General features: G+C 39.5%; 1 long non-coding RNA gene across 1 annotated transcript in view; it reads left to right on the top strand.

Moving 5' to 3' along the window:
- LOC108445335 overlaps nt 1–19,256 on the top strand; it is a 58,910-nt gene that overhangs the window by 17,599 nt on the left and 22,055 nt on the right. Inside the window, exon 2 of the long non-coding RNA XR_001860158.1 lies at nt 9,275–9,391. This is a non-coding gene — a long non-coding RNA (uncharacterized LOC108445335). The remainder of the gene's footprint in view (nt 1–9,274; nt 9,392–19,256) is intronic.

The following is a 19,256-nucleotide window of genomic DNA, read 5'->3' as shown; positions in this document are numbered from 1 at the left end:
GAACAGAGCTTGAAAAGAAAATTTCTGTGTAACAAGCCACTGTACCAAGAGTGGTCAAACTGTGCTTGAAATAAGGATTTAATTTAAACTTCATGAGTTTTCTGCATGCTCATTACAACTAAATTGATTAGAAATGCATGTTTTGGTTTAACAACTGTGCTGCAGGAGAAGCATTTATTACATAGCTGTTGAAGTGGCTGTTTTCTTGATCATTCGATATTTCAGGTCCAATAATAAAAATAGATGTAATCTAAATGCAGAATCCATCCTACTTAGGGCTCATAATTAAATGCTTTCCAAAAATGTTTATCATAACTTCCCACTGTGGCTTGTGGCTAATTTAATCAAATGGTAAGATCCTTCTCCTCTCACCTTTGTCTGCAGCAGATAAAATTGTGGGAGGGATATGTTGCTTAATTAACCCTGTAATTCTTACATTTGGGTTAATTAGCATCTAAATTAAGGTTACTTGTGTATCATATGCTTGGTGCTGTAGTCTATTCTGCACAATTTATTTCTCTAAGATATTTCAGCTAAGATATTTCTGCTTGCTTGCATGGTTTGATTGTTTTCATATGAAAGTATTAAATTTTTCCTCCTCCTTATGTGCACTACCCAGAGGCCAGTTACAAAACACGTCGCCTGATAACTAAAACAACTGACTGTACAAAGATTGCCCTTGGTATGTGATCAATTTTGGAATCCTGATTTAGTCACCATACACGTTATGGTGAATGTGACCACATTCAGTTGCAGTTGGTAGGATTTCAATGTGTCCAAATGTTGTATTAATTTGGATGCCTTTGCTGGATACATTCAGCTGTCCAAACCTGCTATCTCTACTTACTCATGAAGTATCAGTTTATTCATGATTTGCAGAAAAGCTGACTGGAAAATGGCTGGATTATTCAGAAACATCTGTATTCATAACAGAGATGACAAAAAAATGAAGACGTAAAAAAATTAAGGTGTAGCTTTCCCATAATATTAGAGCAGGAAAGCCACAGATTGCAGTTTCTGACTCTGAGACCATCATAAAGCGGTACAGCCTCTGTCCTCCTTCATTCATTTAGTCTAAGCTTCCTATCACCCCTCTGATGGACAGTCTGGGCATGTCCACACTAAAAGGGTTAAATAAAATTCAGAGGGAAGTATAGAACATAATTGTATTATGTGGTTTGAATTTCCAGGAAGGCACTTTTCTCCAAAGGAAAACAACAATTTGCAAGGCTCTGCATTGTGAATGCAGGGCCCAAGCACCTCAGACTCTATTGTAGTGGGATGGCTGCAAAGAATGCATTTGTTCATTGAAACACAGAAAGTCTCTGGCTGATCCAGAGCCAGTCTGGATAAACTGCTTTATTCAAAGAACTTGTAAATCAAATGCTCATTATGACTCTGAGGAGTGCCAGTAGAAATGGCCAGCCCACACACCTTGCAATCTCTAGCTCTCCCTAAGCAGATGTGAAAAAGAGAAGGAATTTAAATATTAAGCATAAGCTGAGAAATGTGGGGTTTAATCTTTTTTCATTCTGAACACTGTGTCAGTTTCAGGTCAAACCTAACTGTGATGAACAGTTTTCCTGTAAAGGAAAAACCCTTATCAGAAAGGCTCCTTAAAACAGCTTATGAATTATTTCATAAGGAAAATAGCTCTTTTCAGAGCATGTTTCAGAAACAGGAAGGCCAAATATGTGTCCTGGGTTTCCAGCAATAACAAGGCACAGCCGTGCTTTGCATGAGTATAGTGATTTTATGAGTTACAGGATTTCATGCACAGAGTCCATGACTAGAATCCCCAACAGTCAGTTCTGAGGAGCTTACCAGGAGTGTATAGTTTTCAATTCACAAACTTTTAGACTGATTAAACTGAGCTCAGTGTATTGTCATCTTGCAACACAGATTTTTCTTTTGGCTTGTTCATGCTGTAATAATACCAAAAAAAAAACCCAAAACCCAATCCCAGACAACCAACAATATAAAAACTTGACTCTGGAATTATACTGAAAAGTCTGAAACAGTACTGATGTGGAGTTAAAATTACTTCCTTGTTTTATCTGTGAAAAATACCCTTTCCTAATGTGTTATTCATTATGGACAGAAATACTCTGGATGACATCAGACCAATTGAGAAGCAATTTGAAGAAAATATTTTCTAGGAAACTGTATGCTATTCCCCTTAACCACTGAAATGAAATAAGCTAGCAAATAAATATTCAACACTGGTATTTTATCCACTTTTCCTTAACCGATCAGAACCAAGCTGTGAAGCATGGGAAAACTGAAATTACTCTATTGTGCAGGAAATTTGTGCACAGTATGAAAATAGATGTGAATGTGTGCATATGCACAGCACTAATGTTGTATTTACCATTATTGAGGTTGACAGAATTGCTTATTACTGCTGAAACTTCCTATTGTGAACAATTAAAGATAAGGTCTTTGCCAAAATGTAACTGAACTGAATTTTCCATACCCGAGAATCTGCTGGAGTCTGTGGTTTTGGTTTGTTTGGGGGGGGTTTTGTTGTTTCTGAGGCTAAACTTGGCAACCTCACTGTTCCTGTGATGTAGTGCTGAGAAGGGGAGAGAGATGCCGGTGAAAGGAGGACAGAAGAGGAAGGGAGAATTAATTGAGTAGTGTCCAGACCAACTGAACTGCTCATTCAGACTTGAAGGAGCAAGCTGTGGATCCAAAACAGTAATACTGCCTCCTATTACTGCCCTTTAGCAGTAATAGGAGGGCCAACACTCCTGACAGATCTATTCTGCCTTCTGCAACTTAGTTCTGCCTTATCTTGTGCATGTCTGTTCAGAGGGTTACAAAGCCACCTGAAATACAGACCTGAGAGCTCCTGCCAACGTGAGGGAAATCCCAGATGATGAACAGCTGGTTCTGATGATGCCCCAGGTTTCACTTCCTTTTCAGAGAGGAAAAGAGCTAAAGGATTGTTACCAGCTGCTGTTACTGGGAGAAGCTGACAAAGTGTTTTTTCAATGGGTATTTTCAGTTTTGCCCTGAATATAGCTGGGATGCAAGAATCAGGCTAAACACCTCTCTCAGCATTTTTATTGTAACTGTGAATCACAACACATTCCATTCATTACAGGATGAGAAAACATACATTGTTGATTCCTGATACAGAAGTTACCGTGTCAGAGCCTTAGCAGGGATAAATTGCTGTGGTACCAGTGAGCCAGGCTGCATCAGCATATGCACACAACTGCTTAAGTCAGATGAATTGGCCCAAGTGAAGGATAGTGGGATGCAGAGAGCATATAGAGTATTTCTGAATAAAGCCAGCTTTTTCACACTGTGGTTCACCACATTTTGGTGTAGCTCCAGTTCAAGTGGCCAAGACTGTTGTAAGTTACCAGCATAATTAGTTCATCTGTCTTATGCACCTGGAAATCAGAGTGTGGTGATAAATTATTCCCTTAAGCAGATTCAACCTACAGTCAATAATGATGAGCCAAAAAAATTATCTTCTGCCTGAAGCTTGAATTAGAAATGCAAGTTTTTCTGCAGGGGAGCTCCTGTAAGGCTGAACCATAGGTGCTACTACTGTACTTGGTTGTTTGGGGAGATAAGAAAGTGCAGTGCTTTTTAAGGTTGATGCTGGGTACTGTGGTTTCTAGGGACATAGGATTTTCTGAAGAGTCAAGGGCAATAACTAACCAAGGCTGATAAATGGTGTTAAAATGTTTAACAAACAGTTGCATCCTGCAGTATTTGGTAGCCTTTATATTTATAATGTTATTATGTTTATAATGTTATTGCAAAACTGAAGTAAATATGAAAATTAGAGTGCATATTATAAAAAGCATGGACCAGCACAGTGGTGAAGTACAGAATAGCACAGCATAGCTGGAATGAAAATGGTTGCAAAAACCTGACACTGTGCAAAGCCTGCCCAGGAGGTGATAAGGAAACTGAAATTACTATCACTATGCAGAGTGTTGCCTTATCACATGAAGCAGAAGGTAAAATTGACTATCAGGATTTATGTATCTTGTTTCCAATATGAGATTGGTCATTCAGACCAGGCAGCATTAAATGACAGCTTAGTTTTCTACTGAGTGAGGATATTCCCCTCAGAGCATTAGCTTAGACCTAGAACTTTCGCAGAGCATAAAATCAAAGGTGAGGTACCAGGAACTGATGTATTTTCTAAGAATATCAACAGACCTGGTCAAAGTAAGTGCAAGACTCTAAAACATTTGCCACTCGTGTCTCTTTACTGTCATTTTACTGTGATCTGCAGTGTATTCAGCATATTTGGAGGAATCAGATAAGGTGGTTAGTGTTGGGGTTTAGGTGTTTAAATATTGCCCAAGGAGAGCTTTGATCTACTGACAATTCTTTTGTACTGAATTGGTAGCTGTAGAAAGATTCTTGGTGAATCCTCTGAGGTGAAGCTCAACATGCCTGTGATGTTTCCCTCGACCGCTTCTAAGTGCATTAATTAAACTGATTCAATATCCTCACACCTGGCTGGTAGCTGTGCACTTGAAAATGCTGGTCAGATAGGATTCCAGCAATGGCAATGAGATGTTCAGGCATGCCAAAATGCTTCTCAATGGATATCAGTAGGATGGCTTATCCCCTGGGATTTTGCTTCCCCTAGCTTTTACCTCCGTAGCTTTCTTAATATAAATGTGGAAAAAGACTTGGAGAAAAGATGCAGAGATTTTAACAGGACAACGTCAGTCACCTTTGAAACAACTGTAGGGGACTCCAAATGATGCAGAACTAAAGAACTGGCCAAGCTCTGCCTATCAACCCAGTAATAAGATTGATTACTGAAGCTGATGCCATTATATTGGTATAGGTGTGAGAATTACCGCTTTTAAAGTAATGCTTGTCAAGAAATGAGTGTCACTGGTTTAAATTTTAATTTCAGAGCTAAACATTGTTATCTTGCAGTGAAACTATTGGGCAAATTACAAAACTGGTGTTTTGTGGAGGGATTCATGACACATATTCTTGACTAAAACATGAACAACCCTATTTACTAGAAAGACTTTTTTACTTTATCTTTATATCCCGGGTAGAATAATTTAAAAGCTTTGATATTATTTGGAATAGATGCAAATTCCTCCATCTGATAGGGAAACTTCATAACGAAGCAAGACCCTTGATTTTAATTTTGGTGAGTTAAGTATGTATCATTTACCCAAAGCCATTTTATTTCCTGACTTTTCTTGCAGAGTAGTTAAATTTGGAAGATTGTTAAACGTTGGAGATATTGAAGATTATTTTTGAAGCTTGTTGAAGTAGTTTAAAATATTCCATATATCTAGGTAATGCCAGTAGGCTCTCATTTATTTTAAACTTTATATGTTAAGTATTCCAATAGGCATTAATTATAAAAGCAAAACTATTAGAAGTTACCTGCACAAACAGATTGGCTCTTATTTATTTAAGTTCAGATGAGAAGATTGCTTCTGTGGCTTAGATTCTGGGATGAGCTCTAATGATTAATACCAAGGAAACATGAATTCTGAATGTACTTACATAAATAGATGCATGACCTGATGTCAAGTTCTGATACAGCTTCATTGCAATATTTAAGAATCCAAAAGGGATGATAAAATACCCTAACTAGACACTTACAGGATTTACCTCTGCAGCAACCTTCTTTTACCTGTGCAAAGTTAGGAGAAGGGGTAAAAAAGGGGAAAGGAAGTAGAGTTTCAAAAAGAAGGTGCAGCAGGAAGTATTGCTGGAAATTTGCTTTGCCTTGATAAGAAATTTAGCAGAGGTGCTCCAATTTGAAGTGAAACATTTACCTGTCCTAACAAGTCTAGGGTTAAAAGTGGTCCTGTGTGATGCATGCAAATCAGAAGTTGACCTCTGATGAAGCCTGGGGGATTGTCTAGCCTCAGGCAAGCTTCATGACAAAAAGCCCAAAATGGAGAGGTCAGTGGAAGTGCTCAACAGTAACTCCTCCTCCACACCAGTCTATAGCTGCATCGTACTCAGATTCTGAAAAAGCCATACTTCCTTTTGCATGGAAAAGTTACTCCAGTGCTGGTTTGTTTACCTTAGATGGAAAGGATAATGTAAAAGGGATGCTATTGAGTACCTGGAGACAGGAAAGAAAAGTAGATCACCTAGTAGGGACTGTCTTACTGCAACAGCAGGCAGTACCAAATAGTCAGCCCCATTTTAGCTATGCCCTTGTGCTGTCAGATGCATCAGAATTTACCTCTTAGCAGCATCATGCTCACAGCTAATTTCCACTTGCCCTTTAGCAGTAATAGGAGGGCCAACACTTACCCTGATGTTGGCATCCCTACAAGATACTTGAGTAAGACATGACACGTCCCTTGTGGATTTTGCCCCTTGCTGCTTTTTCTGTAGTGGCATAAGCTGACCTCTGTTCAGGAAAGTACCCAGAAATGTGCCCAGCCAGCTATCAGAGGTGAGAGGGATACTTGAAAACATCTGAAACACCTTCCTGAGTTAGGACATTTAGCAACCCTGCTTAGGATGCAAAAGGTAAATTTAGGGAACAGTGATAAACATAGCTGGATACATGTTTACTTTTGAGGGAAGTTAGAGTGAATTATTCTAGTGCTGTGTTGGTAACATAGCCAGTTCTGGTGCCCAAACTTCCATTATGGCACTGAAATGAAGTGCAATATGTTCTACACACACATTTGCAAAATATTATGTACCCAGCTAAACAAAACAAAGACATAATTGTCACAGTGTATTCGGGCTTTTCCTTAACGAGCACAGATATATTTTTAAATGCTAGGTGAACACTATGTGCAAATGTTGCAATGATACTTCGTCCTTAGAAGCAATAACAGAGCCAGGGGATAAACTAAATGAAATCACAGCATAAAGAGTAATTTTGTGCATTTCTTTTAGAGAATAATGGAACTTGAAGAAAGTAATTGAGTTTCCTACCTACTGAATAGTCTTAGGGGACAGACAGCCAAAAAACAAAGTATCAGCTGTTTTGATATTTGTGCTGGCGCAAAGTCCCAATTAATTAGATCTAGTGTTACAGTTATGACTCTGTAGCATTCCCTTAAAGGAAGTAGTGGAAATGGATTTTAAGACAATTGAGATTTCATTCTTGCAATGGGATGTCTAAATGGAGATCAATGAATTTGAGAGTTAAAAAAGAGATGTATTAATAGTGTTCTTCATTTGTCCATGGCCTTAGAAGAGAAATACACCAAATTTATTGCACTGTTGACTATCTCAGTTTACCTGACTGGTTTTCAAAAACACTGCAACAAAAATATATGGATGAGCAATATTCATGTGGTTTGGATTTCACTTGTGTTATCAGTTCTTGATTCTGACATCCTGCAACAAGTTTGAGTTGCATTACACCCTCAAAAAAAAAAAAACAACCCACCTTTTTCAAGTTTTTTGAATGTAGGCTTTTTTACTCTATTAAAAAGGAGGGGAAAAAATAGAAAAAAAGGGGGGAAAAAGCAGTGGGTATTGAACAAACTCAGAATTACTGAATTAATAGCCATGATCAGGTTTCTCAGCTTTCTGTAGCTCATTAAGACATCACTGTGTTGTACTGCTTCAGGGAAGTTTTACGTGGCAGTGAATCTGTCCCACAAGGAATGCCTCCCACCTGAGCTCTGCCAACATCCCAGTAAGACATTTCCACCACATTTTCCAGCCACCTGCAGCCTGACACCCTTCTAGCCATTTTGAAAATGAAGCTGTGCTGTCTCTTGTCAGTGAGTATAGAGCTGGAGGGCACAAAGATGATTTTCAGGACTCTTCTGATTCTGACAGTCGTGGAAGAGAGCTGATCTGCACTGGCCCTTGTGTCACTGATCTCATGCTGCTTGGCTGTGACCTGCCTGAGGACCTGCCACAGTTTGGCCATTTTTTGTGCTGCATACCTTTGGTCATGCCCACATCTATATATACAGTGACAAAGGTTGGAAGCAGCTAGAGAAAAGGGCTACTGGAGCCCAAGTCCCCAGCCATGCCCCTTGTAAATTCATCTTTAAACAATGTTGCTCCACCATCTGCCAAAGTCCTGGATGGAGATTTAGTATTTTCTCAAAGGGATACAAATTTAGTAGGGGGCTAACCACACCCCGTCTTTAAAATCATCAACTACTTTTCCAGGAATTATGTGGTTCTTTGATTATGCAAAGCAAGTAGAGCAGATATTCCTGCTCCCCCAAATCAGCTCAAAGTGTACTGGTATCCACAGTTTAAGGAACAGACTACAACTCAGCAGTGCTCTCTACCTGTATTAAGGGCTTTTGGACAGACATTGGTCGAATGTTGTCTTGGGATTTGCAAAACACGTTTTCGTAGTGATTGAGATGAATTATGGCTTTTATCATTTCAATGTCTTCATAGCATAGTGTTTTAAGTAATTATTGTTATCCAGCAATGGGCAACAGTGGTTTCCTTGAAGTAGCCTGGAATTCTTGAGCAGCAAAAGCACAACGGCCTAGGATAGCCTTTCCTCATGGTGTGAACTCTTGAGTATCTTCTAAAGTGATAAAGATTTCTGTAGTAGTGTAAAACCCAAAACCCTTCATTTCTGGAGCTGGCAGGCCTGATGAACACCAATTCAACACAGTGTGTTTTGTTTAGAATGTCTGGTTATTGTTATAGTTTTATCAAATGGACACAGACTTCTCCCCATATATTTCTTATTATTTCTTCTATAGAATTAGAGTCTTTGGCAGCCTAGGAGGATTCCTATCTGAAAGTGCTTAATAATTGTTAAAAATCTGGCTACCATACTAAATAGGATGCATTTCCACTGTAAGTGAATATGGGGAAATTCTCAGTCACCAACTGCATGGTACAAAACCCACAGATCTGGCACTGGGGCTCTCTTTATGAAAATTTTTTGTGACTCCTCATCCAGTGAACGAACTTTAAAGTTCATGTTAGTTCAAGTTTCTAAATCCAGCTGTCAGTATTTACAGTAACTCAGAAAGAGTGATTAACAGTGGTATTTTCCTTCTTGTGGAAATAGAACTTTCTGAATACATTAAGTCCAATTCTTGTCCAAGAGCCAGATTTGCCCTTACTGCAAAAGCAAATTAGTCTTGTCATTCTTAGGGTTGGATTGTTTTGGGTTTTTCTGGTTTTGTAGATATGTGTGTGTGTGTGTGTGTGTGTGTGTGTGTGCGTTTGGGGTTTTTTCCTGTGTGTCTTAGTTTATAAGACTACAGAACAGATTACAAATGACTGGTCTGCTAGACTGTTCTAGATCATGCTGTGAGCAACACTTACACCCTCTTTCCTCTACATCTAGAGTATAACCTGAAGAAGATTGAAGAGGATTGAAATGTTTTTACCAAAACTTGGAAGGAAGAGAACAGAGTTGCCTCGTTTATTTGAAACCCTGTCTGCTTGGAAAACAAATGTACTAGTAGGTTACAAATATTCCTACTGTAAAATGAAAGTATTTTCTGAATTAGATGGCTATGAACTGGGTCACCTGGGAGTAATTCAACTGTGTATATGCCATCAGAGAATGTACCAGGAATCCCCTGAGCAGTTTCTGCTGTAGCTCTAAGTCCTCTAAAAATGATCAATTTTACAGCTGCCCCCCCAACAGAGCTCCCCCTGCGCACTGCAAACCAAGGTTAAGTCGTGAACCTGTTTGGCATTTAATTCATATCTGGTCTTAGAATTCCTTAAATAATAACTAAAACCTAAAATGCTTAAATTTTTATTCATCCTGCTAAATAAAGATCTCTGGAACTTGCTATTTTATTAATAACTTGGGCTTTCACTTTTTTCTGCACTATAATGCATAGTCTGGATAGAAATAAATATTCTTCATTTAAACTCCTACTGAGTAATTACAGTTTGAAATTGATAGAAATCTGCCATGTAACTCCATAATCTGTATTTTTCCTAATTGTTAGCCTAAAATCTCTTACAGAGAAAATGCACACTATCAAATTGACCAGCCAGCATAAGTGTCCTCTCAAGGTGTGCACACAGCATATTCTGAAATGCTATTGCCCCATAGGATCTATAACAATACTCTTACTGTGTTCTGCTCAAATATGAAATTCCTCTCCATTCCCAGGCTCTGTGCTGAAGGGCTGAGCAGCAGGGGTTGTGCAGCTGTGAAAGGGACAGCAGCCAACCTTCACTCTGCTCGTGCTGATTAAACTCTGCTGCCTTCAGAGTGCTCACGCCCTGGCTCTGAGACCTATTTGTTCAAGTGGCTGTTTCTGGAGACCTTCGAAGGCCTTTTACTTACATGCATGGGGAAGAAGTATTAAGAAAGTAATGTATCATAACAGCTGGAAGCTGACCAGCTGTTGGAGTGAGCCTCCTTTGGTCCTGGCACTTCTCCTCCACAAGCAAAGCAAGAAGCTGCTCTTTGGTACTCTCCAGTGTAGGCCACCACTGGGAGACATCCTTTGTATAACTTTTTCTTTAGGACTGAAAAAAGAGAAATGGCAAACAAGCTTCCATTTCTTTTCAAATTCCTCATTTTTCTGGAATTTGAAGAGAACACAATACATTCCTTGATCTGAGATCACGTGCCCAACCTGGCAGTTTCTGCATGCAAAGACCTTTCTCCATTTTTACTAAACATCAAGAAGTCTCTCTATCTGGCCTGCAACTATAGTTGTTATAGTTCAACAACTTTCCAAAGTAGAAACTTTGGGAGAAATATAAAGAAGATAAGAACTTAACTTTTATATCTCTTCATTTGAAACACCTTGAAGAATCCATTTCCCTTTTCATGGTGTATAAAAGATTTTTGCCCTAACTTCATGAAAAGGGTTCAGTGAGGTATATAGTCTTTTGGAAACTATTAAATGCAGACATGAGACAAAATTAAGATTCAGGAGTATCACTGAGAGAAGAATCAGTTTTGTGTGCACGTTGTTGTTGTTGAATGCAGACTTGCCAACAGACAGGTGGGGACAGCAGTTGGCAGAGCAAACTCTTTTTTTCCATGTTTTCATAAACAGTGCCTGGTAACTTTGGCTGAATTATCAAGCAATCAGAAATTTAGACACCTTCAATTAGCACCCAAATTTAGACACCTTCAAATGAAACATTTTAGCAGCATGGTTCAACTAGCATGTTTTTCCTTCACAATTGATAAATTCAGTTGTCTCTGTACTATCTGTACTTTCCTGTGAAACATGTTTTCCTTTAATTTTCTTTAATTTCCCTGAAGACCATTGTGAACTATTGTTATGGTCTCAGAGTAAAACAGAACTAGAATATAGCTCTTGGTGCAAAAAATACAGCAAGGCTGCATAATAGTCTGCAGGAGGGAGCCAAGTTTTCCTCTAATCCAAGGACTGGAGTAGATTGCCTTGGAGATAACCTGAACAAGTGTGTACAGTAAAAGACCTAAACACAGAGAACTGGATCACACTCATTAGTCCTGCTTACATGCCTGCTTGGTATGTCCTCATGATTCTTTAAGATCATGCCTTTAATTCCACTTGCCATCAGGAAGCAATTTTTTTCCCCGTTTAAGGTAGGAGAGACTCTCCTATAAAGGTGCAAGGATACTGACTGGAAAGATATGGACACTCTTGGTACACCCTGCTCTGTGCAGTGTCCAACCTTGGCCTCTCCTGCTCACTCCTTGTGCTAGAAACTCGGTAGGCTACTGAGGACTGGCTAAATGTATTGAATTCCTACACTGAATACAAGAATGTGTGAGAGGACCTGTGCTGCAGGAGGTTGTTAGATTTATTGTCTCATTTCAACCTCAAAATCTATGAAACTATCACACATCTCTTTGATTAAAAATTCTGCACAGAAATACTTTATCTGACTCTGCCTTCTCAGCTGTGTTCACTTATGACTTTCAGAGTCAAACTGCTGAATGAAGGCATGTTCTTTCTTCGTCAGCGTTAGGCTGTATCTGCAGCTACCACCCTTTCTGAGTGAGCGCAAGTACCTTTCAAAGTGTCTTTAATCACCTTTCTTTAGGAACTGCTCAGTCCTAGCTCTGCAACGGAGAAATTTGAAATTAACACTTTAATCAGAGCAGTAGGTATTTTTAACTAACAGTTATTTCAGAGTAGCAGGTAGGACTTTCCAAATCCATCCCTGTTGATCTGTGTTCATTTCAAAAAGATTGGCAAGAAACAATAAAGCAGTACTAACTTTTCTGAAGTGCCTGTTGGAATGCAGAGAGCCTACAAATGTAGTGAACTTGGGGGTGCTGTACACTGTGACTTCTTTCAACTTGATTATGCATGTTAACAAGAAAGGTTTCTCTTGTTCCCTGGTGACATTTGGGATTTTGGCAGGTACAGAAAAATAATCAGAACCATAAGGACCAAGTTTAGCCAACTGACTTACTGTTTTGGGGAGCTGGCTGAGGGTTTCATAGAAAGAGGGGTAGTCTAGCAAATGACCTGGTGAAGCAGCATTAGGTCCCACAACTGTCTTAATGTTTTCTTCCATGATACTCAGCTGTGCTGGAAAACCTTTCTCTGTACAAAAAACTGAGCTGTCATAAAGATGCTAGTTATGTTTTTAAAAATTAACAATGTAGCTTATATGAGTCAGAGAGAATGAACATTTTTGTGCTGTCTGATTCCTGCTTGGCTCAAAAACATAAAGCTGCAGACTAAGAACTAAGGTTGCATCAGTTTCTCCTGCACATCAAATGTACAGATATTAACCTGCTAGAACAGATTGATGTTCAGGTGGGATGTGAAGCTGTATGTAAATGCAGTAAGATAATTCATTGCTGAGCTTTTTTTCCCTACTGAGATGAATACCCTAAAAGGAGGGGAAGAAAAACCTGGTATTGTGCACTTTGTGGAAGATGAGCTGGAGCAGACACCCAGCGAAACACCCAGATCCCACCACCACTGGGATCAAACCTCTGAGATGCAACAGACAGCTTTGTGTAGGGTCTTCTCAAATATGCTGAATGTGTGCATGGTGCAGCTTTTAACCAGCAGACCTTGTAAAGCCTCTGCTGATTCGAGACCTCGATTGCAAGTGCAATTGTGGGCTGATTTGGCCCACATAAACAAAGTTGTGCATGCACTCTGCAATCAAGGGAGCACATGTGTGCAGCTGTGTTTATCTGGAACAAACTTTGCAAATCAGGATTTTATTTCTAAATAGCACGCTGACAATAACAAGGTCATCGAAGTCTTCCTAATAGCACTCAGAAATAAATATATATTTTTAGAATGTTACCTTAAGAGCTTAGAAATTATGATCTAATTTCTCACAACGCACTGGGGTTTTTTAGTGTTTTAACCTTCACTTAAATACACCCAGCTACAGGACCTCTAAAATACAGCTAGTAAAAAGCCTTAGGTAGTTAATGAATTGGATTTTAGTAAATAAAAACTTGCCTAACACTCACCTTATCTTTTCAAAGCAAAATGTTACCAGAAAAACATATAGGATTGACTATGACATGTCCAATTTGTTGAGGTGGAATTCTATTTTCCATTGACTTGACTGGAATTGAAAGGCTGCAGTCTATAGAAATTGAAAACCTTGAACACTGGATTTCATTCATGGCAATAGAAGGTGTGTAAGGGTGTCTTAAGGGTTCTGTTGTGAAGTCAATTCTTAATTGACTTTTCTGAATGTACTTTGGAATGAAAGATGGACCATGAGTTTTCAGAACTTGGCTTTTAAAAAATGCAGTTCCTCTAGCTGACAGCATATCAGCAGTACAGCTGCTGGATGGCAGATATGAGGACTTCTGTTAGCCTGAAAAATTGAGGTATTCCAGACTGCAAAGTTGCTTCTGTAACTGTTACATATAGGACACACCCACGAATAATCAGGAAACTCTGGAAAAGCTGTGTCGATGTACAATATGCTAAATGCTTTTTCACAGAATCACGGAATATTTAGGGTTGGATGGGATCTCTGCATGTCTTCTAGTCCAACCACCTGCCAAGGCAGGGTCACCTAGAACAGGTTGCACAGGGACATGTCCAGGTGGATGTTGAATGTCTCCAAAGAGGAAGACTCCATGAACTCTCTGGGCAGCCTGTAAGAATTATTATAGGATTATACTAACTGAAGATGTTGCTTGTAAAGCATTGAGGAAATGCCTAAATATTTATTATGAACTTGTGGTTTTGGGGAACTTGGCTGGGGAGACCACCCAGAAGAATGAGAACCAGGCAGGCAGACCAAAACCAAGACACTGGATAATCATAACTGCCTTATATGGAACCTAAAAGAAAAAATATGCACTCTTAAAATAAAAACAAATGCTCTGTATGGCTCTTAAATACTTCTCCCTCCCTTACACATATTAGTCGTGTTGTAGCTTCGTATCTGTGCTGTCAGAAGTTCTGTTTCTGCTCTTTTAGATGGTCACATAACAGGACAGAGAAGCTCCTTTAGACTGAATGGAATGAAAACCATATGGAATGGCTGGTTGCCACTTTGATACATAGCACAATTCCCAAAAGACCAAAAGATTACCCAAGCTCCTCTACTTGCAGAGAAATGAGTTACCAAGCAGGGGAAAAGGAGGTGATATGACTGAGAAAACACAGTCCATGAATCCTCATTTCTTAAAACGGGATTCCATTTGCCTGGAGGTATTGAAAATTATACATTATATAAAGATTGCAACATAATAAACAAATGTTTGCATCTGTCTCTCCTGGGAAACAAACTGTGAAAGAAGATGTCTTTTATTCTATCAAGTAAAGAATCTTTCATAGAGAACTCTCCCAGGTAACTACATTTACTTTCTACCTATTCTTGAAAAAGTGAACTTTGTTTCCTATTTCAATGTAGTTTTGTGCTACAAATGAGTTTTCCAGTCTCTTCCTTTCTCCGAAATACCTCCTAACTGAATTGGAAGTTAAGAAAAATGCTAAGAAAAGGTATTTACTACTTTTAATCACAACTGTAAGTCTCCAACTCAATCCTAGCTGGGCAGCAGCTGATTTAGTACATTCCCAACATATCAGTGATCACATCATTCAAGAAGCCTTCTTGTGCTGGGAAAGTCTGTGCTGAAATTAAGGTTCTGTTCTTTCTCCCAATCTTGCCCCAGCCAGTAGAACCCAATGTAATTTCAAAGGGTGAAGTACTGAGCCAAGTCTGTCGAGGGAGCAGTTTATGGAAGTTACAGCTGGTCTTTGGTGAGAATGCTTTAACCACACTATTAAATTTAAAGGATGTAACTCCACAAAGAAAACTTAATATTTCAAGGCCCCATACTTTAAATGCAATACCTTTATGCAAGCTTCCAGTGTTTGTGCTCAGTGTAAGGAGTTTGCTAATAATTTGAGATAAGTTAGAGGACTTGAGAACAAGCTGGAAAACATCCTGAATTAAATTTGCCTTAGGTTCCCCACATGAAATGGGTATACAGCTGTTTTAGAGCACTTCTTCAGCTCACTTCTGCCTTTGTGTTTGTAATGCTATACCTGATGTAGGTTGGAGCCTGAGATGGTGTAACTTACCCTGCCTCAGTAGGATGGTCTGAGATCACACAGAATGAAGATTTCCATCCATCTGTCCTAGGCTTGCAGGAAGAAAAGAGTATTAATGTTAGGACTAGAAATATTAATGATTGCCCTTGCTCTTGTAAGGGGAACTGTTTTAGATTACTTTTTAACAGTTCAGTTTCTCTTTCTTTGCAGGTTGAGTGCAGTGTGTCTTTTGATGGGGAACTGTGAATCTTCCCACTTTTTGATAGTGAAGTGGGTAGCTCCACAGGTTGCAAACTACAGACAATTAAATTGGATTTTAAAATATCTGTCCCACATGCATATTTTCAGCTTGATTAAATATTTCAACTTAAAATAGTAATATTCTCAGTAACTGCATGAGAGGGCTACTCACTGTGTCAGATTGGATTCCTGAAAGTGAAGTTGGCCCAGAAATGTCAGAGTGATGCCAAATGGAAAACTGAAACTCCTGGCTTTTGGAGAATGTACTGAGCTTTTTCTGTGAAGCACAGTGATATTCTTTTATACAGAATGAAAACTTTCTGGAAGACAGGAATGCATTGTGGGACCTCTAGCTCTAAGCCTGAGAAAGCTCTTGTGGTATTTGTATCTCTTATTTCCATGTCCTTTGCCAAAGTTTCATTATTCAGACACAGCTTCTCTGCTATTTCTCCCTCCCTCTCCTTTTGCAGCCTTGATGGAGGCCAGCCACATCAGCGACTGCTGCACAGGAGCAGCAGCTCAACCTTTCTTTTCAGCTGATTTACAGAATTCCACCTCTCCCCCTCACAGCAAGGTCCTGGTCATGTAGAGAACAGCATGTCAGTTCTCTGCTGCTGTGGCTGTGAGGCTTAATCCCTCTGTGTCCTCACACTGACCAAGAATGAAGGGCCCTACTTCTGCCCCCACTTCCACTGCTGACCTTAGAAGAGGGGAATGCGTGTAATTTTCAGGTTTCTGACATGCCCTTTTTGACTGGCCCCTGGATAAGAGTTTAACAATCTCAGGACTATAAAGGAGGCCCTTCGGACTGCAGAGTCTGGGAAAAAAGAGTGGGACGATCCCCTTTGCTTCAGAGCCCCCGCCCTAAGACAAAGAAGCTCTCTTGCTTTCTTGGGGAAGGATGGTTGAATATTTAATACTAGCTAAACAGAGTACCAGCTTGGTCTTGAGAATAGTGCAACCCCATTTTTAAACTAACTCAATAATAATAATTGAAGAGAATGGGGTGGGGGGGGGAAATAGCCAGAAAACTTCAGCTATGCTGTTTAAAGTCCAGTTACATTTTATAAGGAATGTAATAGCTCTTCAGTGCAAACCTTTGAGCAAAATCATTCTAAGTGTCTTTTACATAACAGAGAAATCCCTACTGTGTCACCTGGAAACTTAAAATGCTGTGGTTTGTACCTTCTCTACTCCGAAGCTGTGCACTAGACCTGTCACTAGTCTAATTGTAGTTCCATAATTAATGTTTGAGCTGCGAGCTGCTGCTGCTGCTTTTGGGGGTTAATATACAAAAGCAGGAGGCATCAGGCTGGGCAGAAGGTTAAGGCACACTGAACACACAGGCAGGGTGAATCTGACTGTTCCATAGTACATGCTGTTTGTAGGAACACAGGAAAAGGGGGTTGTGTAGGCCATGCTGTGGCTGCAAAACTACATTCCTTTAAAGCAGCTGTGTCACGCCAGATGGATGCTCTAAAGATTGAATATCTGCAGTCCCTGCTTTGAATGAGAATTCATGCAATTTTCATACCTCTTCAATGAAGTTTGTGCCTCCTTTCCAGACCCTGTATTGTCAAGTGTATGAGAAATGCCAGAGTGAACTTTGAGAGTACATAGTTAATAGAAAAAAGGATTATTGTAGTCCACACAGACCTCTCTAACATATACTGTAAAGAGACAGAAAATATCACAAGTTGCCCTTATTCAATATTTAAAAAAAAAAAGATTCAAAGCTTAAATACTTTGAGTAGTCTACTCTGTTTCCTTATAGCTAATTAACAATACTGAATTTTAGTAAATCAAGTATTTTTAGCAAACATATAGAAATACAGGTCAAATATAGACTAAAATATCAGCTACAAGAAAAAAAATAAATGTTTTTACATGCCATTTTCCCCTTATATTTCTTCTGCAACTGTGCCTATATTTAGCAGTAATCCAGTGCATCTTGAATGATATTTTGATCCAGGATTTTTCTGATTTAGATACCAACAGGCCAGTCCTGTATACCCCATTGTGACGCTTCCAGCACCTGAATTACAGATATTGTTTTATGGTAAAGTAATTACCCTTTCAATTTAGAACTATTTGCATTTCTGTGTTTCTTATGAGTATGAGGAGCAGCAAGTAGGAAAATATGCCTGACAGTTTAATAAGAACTTCATTTTCGTGCCTTTCCAAATATGTTTTGAGAAACAAAGTCAGGAATTTCAATGGAACTGAATGACAGATAAACCACTCCTACCAAACCCTTCTGCTTCTTCAGAACCCCACAACTTCATACTGCAAAAACTCAACCCAAAATGTTACTCAAAAAACAACCCCCTAAGGATATTTCAATGTCTGTATCTTTAAAGCAGAGGATTTTTAACAATGCCCAGGAAATCAGGCATAACTGCCAAGTAAAGGTAGCTGCAGCTTTTGGTCCATGGTCACTTGTATATCTTTAAAGGCTGAACTGCTAATGGGAAACTAATTTGGGGACACAAAAAAAAACAAAGAGGACAATTCAGGAGAGTTCAAAGGAGAAGCCTGGAAATTTGGGCAGATAAATGTGTGTTCTGCAATTTCTGTGTGAAAGAACAGAAAGGCAAATATCAGAACATCATTAGTGGAGTTCCCCTCAAAAGGGTAGAGGGTCATAAACAATTGCAGCCATGAGGTCAGCAAGAGGAGGAGGAGTTTGAGTAATCAGAGGTTCAGGATGAGCAGAGAATCTTCTAGAGAAAGTACTTTAGCATTGCCTTCAACTTTTCCTCCTATTTTCAGAAAAAGAATGTCACGTCTTGTATAAAATTTAAATAAAATTTTTACTAACCTACACAATAAATATTGCACAGGTTAGTGGAAGTAAGTGAATCATCACCCACAATACTTGGATTGATGAAGAGCATTTGAAAGATGTTTCAATCCAGTTTTTCCTTCTTTCAGTTCAGCTCACCTGGGGCTTCCCATGCTCTACAGAACACTTTAAAGTCTAGGTGACCAGAAGGACCCTGTAAAATTTTCCAAGGTTGCTTGTTGTGCAATCAAGAAGTAGAACAATAAAAAATAAATCAATCACAGAGACAGACGTTAAAACAGTTTGCAAACAATTTCCAGAGTTCAAGAAGCACTTGGACAATGTTCTCAGGCACGTGGTGTGGTGCTGGGGGTTGTCCCATGCCAGGCTAGGAATTGGATTAGAAGATCCTTGTGTGTGGGGTCCCTTCCCCACCGTGCAGCCCTGGGAGAGGGGCCCTGAGGGCACAGACACGGGGCTTCCCTGCCCCTGCTCAGCCTCGTGCCCATGGGTTGGTTTGTGTTCCCTGCGCGGGCAGAAGGACCCTTGGTCCTGTGACTGGAACAGTTCCTCAGCAGAGCTCTGGCCATGCGGCTGGAGAAATAAACATCTCTGAAACATCTACCAAGAGTCTGTTTATATACTTCTTTCTATGGGCCTCCTGGTTTGATACACGTGTGTTACAGAATCCCAGCTGTAACAAATGGTGGAGAATTGCGGGCAAGACACCGATCCCTAAGGACAGAAAATTCGTGAGTAAAAGCCACTCTAGATCTCTCTCTTCTCATCTTGGTTTGGATATTCTCTCTGGACTACGGAAGAATCGTGGGAAATGT

Source organism: Corvus brachyrhynchos, unplaced genomic scaffold (genome assembly GCF_000691975.1).
Source record: "Corvus brachyrhynchos isolate BGI_N302 unplaced genomic scaffold, ASM69197v1 scaffold223, whole genome shotgun sequence".
Classification (NCBI taxonomy): Eukaryota; Metazoa; Chordata; class Aves; order Passeriformes; family Corvidae; genus Corvus; species Corvus brachyrhynchos.
The sequence above is the reverse complement of the archived record's forward strand: the minus strand, read 5'-3'. Positions and strand labels throughout refer to the sequence as shown.